Source organism: Artemia franciscana, chromosome 17, assembly GCF_032884065.1.
Source record: "Artemia franciscana chromosome 17, ASM3288406v1, whole genome shotgun sequence".
Classification (NCBI taxonomy): Eukaryota; Metazoa; Arthropoda; class Branchiopoda; order Anostraca; family Artemiidae; genus Artemia; species Artemia franciscana.
The window spans coordinates 7,838,780-7,851,193 of NC_088879.1; the positions used below are offsets into that span (position 1 = coordinate 7,838,780).

The 12,414-nt window shown below is 36.7% G+C and overlaps 1 protein-coding gene across 7 annotated transcripts in view; it reads right to left on the reverse strand.

The window, feature by feature from the left end:
• Positions 1 to 12,414, reverse strand: part of LOC136037778 (rho GTPase-activating protein 45-like) — a 242,982-nt gene that overhangs the window by 50,194 nt on the left and 180,374 nt on the right. The window lies entirely within an intron of this gene.

Sequence of the window (12,414 nt, forward strand, 5' to 3'; positions counted from 1 at the left end):
TCTTAGTGGAGGATTTCTTTGTCCTTCTTTGAACAGGGTTGTTATATCAAGTTTAAGGAGGCCTAGCTACCTTAAAGATAGACTTACGCCTATAAAAATTAAGTTTTGCAAACAGTGTTATCAGTACCTCTTAGGCCTTTTTGGACTAGGGCTGTCGCAATACATTCTCCTCTCTCAGTATCCCCCCAAAAAAACAAATAAATAGATTGTTTTGCCGACCGAATTTCGAAAATGGTATAATTTAAAACATATTTTTGCAAATCCGTTCTCCTAGCCATTAGTTGAACTTTTCGAGTGTAAAATAGCTTGTATCGGCAGTGACTGTGTCAACAAGTCATATTCAGAGCTATTCCTAGAGTTGGTGATGCCCGGGGGAAATTTTTTTACAACGCCCTTTCCTGACTCAAGTATAAGTAAAAACAGTGAATCAAAGTGTTTATTTTAATCAAAGTGAGTTCACAACACCCCTCAGCCATGGCAACTGGGGCAGCTGCCCTGGTTGTTCCCCCTCTCCTTTGAACAGCGCTGGTCATGTTCCAATTCTATCAAACTGAATAAGGGTTTTGAAGGAAACTTAGTGAGCTTGCTTCACCAACTAATTTGGTGACCTCGATTTTTTAAAACGAGAAGCAGCAAACGAGAACAAACGAGAAACGAGAAACAAACATGGATGTTTTTTCAAAGGACAAATATCGATGAAGGTGATTCTGATTTTAAGCAGTTCTTTCTGTAACAAACGGAGCTGGGAAGACTATTTAAGGTAAAAAGTGCTTGATATAACTTTAGCTGCCATATCCGGTGGCCGATTCAGGACGTGTGAAACCACCTCCTTGGTTAGAATATAACAAACGAAAACATAGTGAAAATTGGTATAATATTTGACTTTCGCCTTGAAAACTTTTGAAAATAACTTTTGATCTTAACAAGTTGAAATATTTTTGATATCGGAAGTTATTAAAGTGTGAGTTTCTTTTTATTGTCTTGTTTTTTTGTTTTCCTTTTCTTTATATTTTTGTTTAATTTACCTTAATTCATTTTTTTTTATTTGTTTTTTTTTTTTCCGTTGACAAAGGCTTCCGGACAAGAAGCCCAAATATTTGGATTTCTTTATTATTTAGAGTTTGTTGCTTTTTTTGCCCACTCCTTTGTTTAAAATATCATACCCGTTTTAACTAAATTTTTATTTGTTAAATTCTGTAAACAGGAAGGCAGTGTCTAAGAAATTGCTCCTGGGAATCTCCCTCAGAAAAATATATGGTGTATGCACAATGGATTAGCTGTCTACTTAATTTGAATGCCGTTCTTACCCTTCTCTAGGTCTTGGGACTAATCGAGGTCAATCCCAGAATAAATTCAATCCAAGCTTTCCTACCCAAGCTGCATGTTTTCTTTCTCGGCTTACTTATAGTACCCACTGCTGCGTCAATCCTGAAACGATCTTTTTCTGGCGGAACAGACGTACGACAGAATCGGATGGAAGTTCACAAAGAAACGCAGACTTTTGCGTCGCTGCGACAAACTTTAGAAGAATTCAAATAAGGTTCTCAAACTCGTGATTCTTGTAATATAATATGGGCTGGCCAAAATTAGCTTTTCAATCAGCTTCATGACTTTGGTTATGATTTTTTTTTTTTTTTTTTTTTTTAAATCAGAACAACGCATGCGATTTGTCGTATGAGTTGAAAGTATTCAACGCATCCGACATTGCAGCAAAATGAATGGTTTTGCGTCGTTTGTCGCACGATTTGTGTCATTTGTCCCATGTTGCAGGATTTTGCGCAAAAATCGCAGCAGTGGGAACCAGGGGTTAGCTCTGTCGATGCAAGGTAGATACATATAAACTAGACGGTAATGTCGTAACAATATCAAGGAGGCACACTCGTGCCTCTATAAAGAGGTGACACACGACAATGTTAAGCGATCTTCGGTTCCAGTGGTCGCAGACGGATGGGGAGGGATGCATTTCGTAGCCCGAGCTCCAACTAAGAAACCTGCAAAATTTCATCCCCCTCCAACTTTTTCTTCATGGGGAAAATCTGGCCGAAAGTTTCGACCTGTCAACCCAAGCCCCCCCCCCTTTAACGTTGTCCGATCAGGCTGAAATTCACAAGTTAAGGTCCCCTAGGGCCCAGGAGCTTATCCGCGAAATTTCAGCTTGATCCGATAACTCCTTCCCTGTTTTCCAGAAACCACGCATAGCCACTTAAAATTCATTTACTTTTTTTTCCTAGACGCCTACAGGTCACATCCGACATCGGATCTGGGTGTACGAAGACTCATTCGATGCGGAATTCTCCGAGTAAGTGCCCATGAAAGTTTCGTAGGAAAATCTTAACCCCCCGAAAGTTTCGACCCTCCAACCCCCCCACCCCTTTTAACGTTGTCTGATCGGGCTGAAATTCACAAGTTAAGGTCCCCTACGGCCCAGGAGCTTATCCGCGAAATTTCAGCTCGATCCGATAACTCCTTCCCTGTTTTCCAGAAACCACCCATTAGCTATTTAATTAACGGATTTCTCTCCATAAGAGTCCATGTTAATTTGAAATTTTTAAAAGCTATTGAGAAGTTATATTTACACACATGCAAGTTATTAGCTCAGTTGGTAGAGCGTGAGACTTTTAATCCTCGGGTCAAGGGTTCAAGTCCCTTACGGGCGGTTTTTTTTTACAACATCAAAAAAATTTTGATAACACCTGGACAGCTTATCATTTGAGAGATAACAGAATATTAGCTTCTTATGAGCAAAAGAAACATTTCGGTCATTCTATCTATTTTTTTTCTATTTTATGCAATGATTTAAAAGCGGGGGGGGGGGGGGGTTCCTCTCCTAATTCCTGTACGAGGAGTACAGGAATTATTAAATTACATCCACCATGGATTGTAGAAAAACGTACAGAATTAATATGAAAAAAATTAAACCTGTACAAAAGAGTCTTTAAAAGCGGGGGGTTTGCCTCTCCTAATAGTCTTCTTATAGTCCTAATAGTCTAATAGTCCCATGTTAATTTTTGAAATTCTTAAAAGTTACGAATATCAACATTCAAGTACATCAAAATAATCAGCTCGGCACGGCGAGAATGACTGCAAGCATCATAAAAATCCAGCTCCATTCCAGAAACACCATGGATTGTAGAAAAACGTACAGAAATAATATGAAAAAAACTTCGTTTTCTTAAAGAGTTAAAGAGGCTGCGTCCCAAAGTCGAACCTTAAAACGTAGAGGAATTAGGAGAGGCAGTTGGGGGGCTGCCGCCCCCCAAACCCCCAGCTTTTAAAGACTCTTTTGTACAGGTTTTTTGTTTTTTTGCTAACCCCCAGCTCTTGGCTTCGGAAAGGCCCTCTTTTAATTAACAAAAAATTGAAATGAATGAATAATGGCATAACTTCGAAAAATGTTAAACACAAGAGGACAGGAGAACCATTGCGCCGAAACTAGTAATTAGTAACAATGAAGTCCCCCCCCCCCCCAAAAAAAAAAACCTGTACAAAAGAGTCTTTAAAAGCTGGGGGTTTGGGGGGCGGCAGCCCCCCAACTGCCTCTTCTAATTCCTGTACGTTTTAAGGTTCGACTTTGGGACGCAGCCTCTTTAACTCTTTAAGAAAACGAAGTTTTTTTCATATTTTTACTTATCAAAATCCATATTTGGGAGGTGAATATGAAAGAAAACCTAACCCAGAGCTTTTGACACGTAGATTATCAGGTTTCAGACTAAACAACTTAATTGGTCAGTTTTAGTCATAGTATTTGAAGGAACGCATGCGGGACAAGGGGAAGTGGACTGCTCCCCACTCCTGATTCCCAATTTTACCAAACTTATGGGCATTTCTTACTCAAATTATCCTACAGCTTTGTTTTTTAATAATCAATCCCATCCCCCCAAAACAAATCTTGGGTATTTGCCTGGTTTTTTCATATCATTACGAGAACGAATTTGCAAGAATTTGCAAGAATTTGTGATTTGATGTCATTTTTGAGGGGTTTCAGGGTATTTTGAAAAATCCCTGCAAATTCGTTTTCATGATAAAGTTTTACCTTAAGTCCAAGGAAAATAATAATTACCATTCCTGAATCAGCTACAAATGGCAATTCTTTCTCACTGGAAAGCTAGGAGTAGTTTTAGGAATATGTTTTGAACTTCTGGATACTTTTGGACTGTCTTACTTTTTGGGGCCCTATTAAGAGCAATTTCCCCCAGACCTGAAATTGATATTTTGACAAAACCTGAGAATACTAAACCAAAACAAGACCAAGTAGACGCTGCTCTGATAAGAAATCCTCTATTTTAAGAACTCTGCAATAACTGCTGAAAGGTTTTGTTTCATGGCTGAACAGAGGGTACATGAGCAAATTAAAAACAATGGGTTCTAGGCATGTTGTATCATTTAAAAACAAACATGGCTTATGCACTTTTGAAAACTTCTCAGCAACGCCAACGTATCTGTTAGTAAGATTCCTAAGGGTTTAGGCCTAAATGCCCAAGATGTGGTCATGGCAGAGTCAGGCTCGTCCTTCTCATGATGTTGAGCCAGCACTGGCTGATGCACTTTTTAATGCTTCTTGTCAATCCCACAGAGCCTGTAACCGTAAGATTCATATTCAGTCAGGCATGAATCCCCTCCGGCATTCGTTTCTGAGTCAGTCTCATCCTGGCCACAATGTTAAACCACCTTTGGCCTCTGGCTAATATTTTTTTTGAAACCCCTCGTCAGTCGGACAGCACCTGAACTATTAAGATTCCAAGGGTTTTCAGCCTGAACGTCCTAGCTGCATTCATGCTTGCGTCATCCTCATCCTGGCCACACCATAGTGCCTGAAGTAGCAATATTTCTAGGAATTTAGGCATTAATGCCAACCTGGGATCATAACTAAGTCAGCCCCATCCTGATTCCCCCTCTTGCTGATGCAGTTTCGAATCCTCTAATCCACCCCACTGTGTCTACATAGTAACATTCATAAGGCTTTATGCCTGTATGTCTTACGTGTGTTCTTGCCCGAGCCAACCTCGTCCAGAAAACGATGGGAAACTATGACTTAGAATGAATAAGTGAAACGTATATACTTTTATTATTTATTTAAGTGTATAGAAAAGAGTCCCATATATTTATTTCTCATGGTTTCATCTTAGCCTAAGCTGGCGCATCGAGCTTCTTTCTTTTTTTTTCTAATTGGGCTCATTTGTAAATTAACTATAGGAACTTTTATCTACCTACATCTTAGCTTTGTGTCCTTGTTTACGATACACATTCTACAAAGATTAAAACCAACTCGTTTCCGCAAATATTTGCTAAGCAATGTTTTTAAAACTATCTTCAAACTGTTTTCTGTTGAAAATACATAACGTATGTCCTGAAACTCGAATGGCAAAGCTTTTCACCAATTCCTTTCAATTCGTCCTCCACTAAAGTAAATATTCCCATGTACGCCTTAAAAGTTGATTCCCATCTAAGTTCTTACAAAAGTTTTCATTATATCAATATAGAAATATCCTAACAACAGATAAGTCGATCAATAACACTTTCTGCGTATGATGATAAATGATTTGTTAGTATTATGACGTAGAAGATTTCTCGAGTAGGGGAGAAAGTTGTCTTAGAAGATGAGGAAACCAAAGCATGAAATATTAATGACGTCCTGAGCCCGTCAGAGAAAAGAAATGACGCAGAATCTGAGGGGTCTGAGACTCATGCCCCTCATTCTTTCGAAACACGAAGTACAAATAAGATTTTTAGGCAAAATAATGAGTCATTTATGAAAACAGCATGGCTAGGGCATTTTTGCCTTTAAGATTATAAGCTTTTTTGCTCAATAAAAGTTGTGGCAAATAAAAGTGTGATTATAAAGTTATGACAACCAGTAGACCTTCAAGCTTGTATTCACAAGCCTAGTACCAAGGATATAAAAACATTTTTTTTTGTCCCTCCCCCTGGACCCACCTATCTATCTTAGTTCTGCCCTAGGATGGATGTATGGATGATAGACTATCTATCGACAAGCGAAAATGATATCATTTTTACATAATCCAGACAAAGGCTTATGCAAACTTTGCCTCTCACACAGCCTGCCTGTTTTGGCTGATTCTCCAATTAGCCATTGTTTGATTGCTACTTGATTTTAATTCAATTAAATAAAAAAACAAGTTTTTGTAACTGAAAGTAAGGAGCGACATTAAAACTTAAAACGAACAGAAATTACTTCGTATATGAAAGGGGCTGCTTCCTCATCAACGCCCCGCTCTTTACGCTAAAGTTTGACTCTTTCTCTCAACTCCTTTTTTTTAAACAGTAAATACTTTAGCGTAAAGAGAGGGGCGTTGATGAGGAAGCAGCCTCTTTCATATACGAAGTAATTTCTGTTCGTTTTAAGTTTTAATGTTGCTCCTTACTTTCAGTTAAAAAAAAACTTGTTTTTTTTTATTTAATTTCTGAACGTTTTTGAATCAATGCATGTTTTGATTTTGGCTCTCCGCACAGGAATAATTAAAACGAAATTTGCATATTTTTTTGGCTAAATGGCTTTCTCATAATTTTGATCGAATGATTTTGAGAAAAAAAGAGCGGGGGAGGAAGCCTAGTTGTCCTCCGATTTTTTGGTTAATTATAAAAGGCAACTAGAACTTTTAATTTTTTACGAATATTTTTATTAGTAAAAGATATACGTAACTTATAAATTAGTTTACGTAAAGAACTTTTGTATTCTCATGTTTTTATTACATATTATATATATATAGATATGAGGGGGTTTGCCCCCTCGTCAGTACTTCGCTCTTTACACTAAAGCATAAATTTTGTCCCAATTCATTAAGAAGGACCCCTGAATCACAAAAGCCGTAGAATAAATAGTTGAAATTAATAAAAATATTTTAGCGTAAAGAGCGAGGTATTAGGAGGAGGTGAGCCCCTTTTATGGGTAATAATTTATGTTTGTTTTAAGTTTTAATGCTGCTCCTTACTTCCAGCTGAAAAAAACATTTCATATTTATTTTTTCATTGTTTTTTTTTTAAATAATGCTAGTAAATCCTGCACTCCCTTCATGGAAATTTTCTTCCCCCATGACAAATTCCTCGATGGAAAGTTCCCCCAGCATATCCCCCTCTTGTCAACCCCTCCCCCAACCAAAAAATCCTCCTGAAAATGCCTGTACACTTCCCAATAACCCTTACTATATGTAAACACTGGTCAAAGTTTGTAACTTGTTGCCCCTGCCACGGGGACTGTTGGGGAGTAAGTCGTCCCGAAAGACATAGTTATAAGGTTTTTCGACTACGCTGAATAAAATGGCTATCTCGGAGTTTTGATCCGTTGACTTTGGGAAAATAATTAGCGTGGGAGGGGGGTTAGGTGCCCTCCAATTTTTTCGGTCACTTAAAAAGGGCACTAGAACTTTTCATTTCCGTTAGAATGAGCCCTCTCGCAACATTCTAGGACAACTGGGTCGATACGATCACCCCTGGAAAAAAAAAACAAATAAAAACAAACAAAACAAATAAACACGCATACGTGATCTGTTTTCTGGCAAAAAATACAAAATTCCACATTTTTGTAGATAGGAACTTGAAGCTTCTACAGTAGGGTTCTCTGATACGCTGAATCTGATGATGTGATTTTAGTTAAGATTCTGTTACTTTTAGGGTGTGTTTTCCCCTATTTTCTAAAATAACGCAAATTTTCTCAGGCTCGTAACTTTTGATAGGTAAGACTCAACTTGATGAAACTTGAATATTTAAAATCAGCATTGAAATGCAATTCTTTGATGTAACTATTGGTATCAAAATTCCCTTTTTTAGAGTTTTGGTTACGATTGAGCTGGGTCGCTCCTTACCACGAACTGTTTGAAAATCAACGGAGACCGTAATTTCATACCTGAAAACCGTGATTCTGAAACATTTTATTTTGTTATTTCAAAATAATGAAGTTTTTAGGGCAGTACTTCATTTTCGTCAGTATTGCCAGGTTTAACCATTAAAACGAATAAGCGGATCTAACTAGTTAACTGTGACAACGCTTTATTTCCATACAAATTTATTTCCATCAACTATCTATTGATTCTCAAAGACATGTACACCTTCAGAGGGAAGTTACGCCATCTTTGGTGTGGTATATGTTTGCTTATTATTTACGGATTTGTCAACAATCTTTTCATATAATTTTGTGCCTACTACTACCAGAAGCTGTATAATTGCGTATGGAGTTCACTTTTAAGAAAAACTGAATTTCTGATTTTTCCTAATTTCTTAAGATATTCATAGTTAAGCCATATATATATATATATATATATATATATATATATATATATATATATATATATATATATATATATATATATATATATATATATATATACATATATATATATACATATATATATATATATATATATATATATATATATATATATATATATATATATATATATATATATATATATATATATATATATATATATATATATATATATATATATAGCTTAGTTTCAAACTTCAATTAAGTATTGATTAGAAACAGCTGATTACAAAGCCTATATGTCTGACCAGAGGCGCCATTTGGGGGGGGGGGGTCAGGGGTGGGCAAATGCCCACCCCAGATTTTCCAGGGGGGCCCAAACTTCCATCACAAAGGGCCCTTTTCCAGCCATAATTATCCATTATGTCCAACATAATCCATTCTGTTCAAATGATTTGAACTAACTGCACGCCTATTAGCCAAAGAGCGTAATTACCTGACGACCCTTGGGGTAATTACGCTATTTGCTATTAATCATTGTAAACTTTGAAAGTAGGTTAGATTCATAATAAAAGTCTGAAGTTCAGTCAAATACCCAGTGCCCACCCCAAGATTTGGCCCAAATGGCGCCTCTGTGTCTGACAGCGTTTGCTGGGTTGAATCAAATAACAAAAGAAAGTATAGGATGGTTAGACTACTTTTTAGGGACGAAAACATTATATTGGTAAAAATAGTGCCGTTTAAGAACCCTCTTAGGCTAAAATAAAGCAGGGTGTTTAAAGAATGGGGTTGGAAAGATGTCTTAGGAAAAACTATAAAGGAAGTAAAAAATTCATCGAGGGAAAGAAAAGGGGAACCCTGGACAGATAAGGTCAAAAGAAGATTATTCACAGCTGTGTTGGTTTCAGTTTTCAGGTGTCATGGAGCAGCAATACATTTTCAATTGTAGCATTATTGTTAGGGTCTTTAAACCGAGTCAAGGATTTGCCGACAAAGCCCCATTACCTCTGCACCACAAGAAACTTATTAGAGAGGGAGACTAATTTTTAGTTTTCTTGTTGTCACCAATCATCATCATCATCAATTTTGCCAGCTGTCGGACGTTATCGTTCTTAATTATGTCCTCCACCTTAACGTCCAGTTTATGAAATACCTCCAGCTGGTATTTATCACCGGCCCAATATTCCTCTTTTCGAAAGTTTCTTATTTTCACGGTGATCCTACCTTTTGAGAAATTGATGAATTAATTCTTCCCAAGCGATTTAAAAATATTCCATTAAGGGTAATGATTAATATAAAGTTTAACTCTGTCACAACTCTACTTTTTAAAACAATAAAAAAAAAACTTGACTCAGTTCGACTCTGTCACAACTCTACTTTTTAAAACAATAAAAAACTTTAGCGTAAAGAGCGGGGTGTGGCGGAGAGGATAACCCCTTTCATATACGGAACAATTTCTGCTCGTTTTAAGTTTTAATGTCGCTCCTTAGTTTCAGTTAAAAAAAAACTGGTTTTTTATTTAATACTAGTAGAAGTGGTAATTTCGCAAATGCTGACAATGGTAAGGTATATTACCAAAAATCCAACATAAGCACTTAATATTTCGATGAATGTTAACACTAGTAGAAGCGGTATTTTCGCAAATGCTGACAATGGTAGGGTATATTACCAAAAATCCAACATAAGCACTTAATTTTTCGATGAATGGTAACACTAGTAGAAGCGGTATTTTCGCAAATGCTGACAATGGTAGGGTATATTACCAAAAATCCAACATAAGCACTTAATTTTTCGATGAATGGTAACGCTAGTAGAAGCGGTATTTTCGCAAATGCTGACAATGGTAGGGTATATTACCAAAAACTCCAAGATAAGCACTTAATTTTTCGATTAATATACCAAATAAATCCAAAATTGAAGCTTAGAGACGTCCTAGTATTTCCTACCTAAAGTAGCGTATAATAAGTGCATTATTATTTGCTTATAGCGTGGAAAATAGGTTTCTAGGAAGAAATCACGAGCCATAAACTTATCGAAGAAAGGACATACGCAGTAGAGTCTGTCACTCGTGTCAAATAATACATTGGATATGAAATAGGCTAGTATTTCAACACCCTGTTATATATAGAAAATTTCCAACACATGAGGGACAGATTAATTATGTCCTTGTGCACCGAGGGATATAGGGCAGCCTTTTCTGATTATTAACAAATAAACTCAATACGCATATGGTGACTTTGACGGTATATTTCATATCGGGCAAGTTATTTATTATTGCTCAGAAGTTTTCTCAGAACATGCGTAAATGGGAAACGGATATCAAAGCAAAAGACAATGTCAAAGTAGTTTACGCTCAGCAAAAACCTCGCACCAGGGATAATTGAAAATATTATTTGTTGCTGTTCAGATATCTCATCAGAAAATGCGCAAAGAAAAAACGGCTGAAAATGCAAAAGAGGTTTGTAAAATAGCATACCCTCATCAAAAACCTAGCCAACGTGGAAATGAAAAACGCTCATCAAAACCTCACATTAGCGACAATGGAACCGGTTATTGCTGTTCAGAAGTTTCCTTAGAAAGTGCGGAAATGGAAAACGGCTATGAATACAGAAGAGGTTTCCAAAATAGCATACATTCATCAAAAACCTCAAAAAAGCGATAACGAAAAAAATTACTTGTTATTTTTCAGAAGTTTCCTCAGAAACTACGTAAATGAAAAACCGTTGTGAATGTCAAAGAGGTTTTTAAAACAGCACAGGCTTATCAAAAATTATCATATTAGCGATAATGAAACGAGTTGTTATTGTTCAGAGGCTTCCTCAGAAAATGCGTAAATGGGAAACGGCTATGAATGCAGAGGAGTTTTCCAAAATAAACTGACGCTCATCAAAAACCTCGCACAAGCAATAACAAAAAAAAGTTGCTTGTTATTCTTCAGAAGTTTCCTCGGAAAATGCGTAAATGGAAAACGGCTATGAATACAGAGGAGGTTTCCAAAATAGCATACATTCATCAAAAACCTCAAAAAAGCGATAACGAAAAAAATTACTTGTTATTTTTCAGAAGTTTCCTCAGAAACTACGTAAATGAAAAACCGCTGTGACTGTCACAGAGGTTTTTAAAACAGCGAAGGCTTATCAAAAACCTCATATTAACGATAATGAAACGAGTTGTTATTGTTCAGAGGCTTCTTCAGAAAATGCGTAAATGGGAAACGGCTATGAATGCAGAGGAGGTTTCCAAAATGACTTATGCTCATCAAAAACCTCAAACAAGCAATAACGAAAAAAGTTACTTGTTATTGTTCAGACGTTTCCTCAGAAAATACGTAAATGGAAAACGGCTGTGAATGTCACAGAGGTTTTCAAAACAGCAAAGTTACGAGCCTGGGAGAATTTGCCTTATCTTAGAAAATAGGGAGGAAAACCCCCTAAAAGTCATAGAATATTAACGAAAATCACACCATCAAATTCAACGTATCAGGTTAGGATATTAAGAACCTATTAACAGAATATTAACAACCCTACAGTAGATGTTTCAAGCTCCCCCATACAAAAATGTGGATTTTTGTATTTTTTACCAGAAGACAGATCACGGATACGTATTTATTTGTTTTTTTTTACCCAGGGTTGATTTTATCGACCCAGTGGTCCTAGAATGTCATAAGAGGAAATTCTACGGAAATTAAAAGTTACAATGCCCTTTTTAAGTGACCTGAAAAATTGGAGGACACCAAGGCCCCCTCCCACGCACAAATTTTCCCCAAAGTCACCGGATCAAAATTTTGAGATAGCTATTCTGTTCAGCTCAGTCAAAAACCTAATAACTATGTCTTTTGAGACGACTTAATTCTCAAAGGTCCCCAGGGGGGGGGGGCTGCAAGTTACAAACTTTGACCATTGTTTTACGAATGGTAATGGTTATTATGAAGTTTACAGACGTTTTCAGGGAGAGGATGTTACATGGGAGCATCTTTTCATGGAGGAATTTATCATTAGGGAAGAGAATTTCCATGAAAGGGGCACAGGATATCCTGGCATTATTAAAAAAAAAACAATGAGAAAATAAATAAATTTTTGTTTCCACCTGGAAGTAATGAGTATCATCAAAACTTAAAACGAGCATAAAATATTACCTTGCTCTTTACGCTAAAGTATTTTTAGTAATTTCAACTATTAATTCTGCGGCTTTCT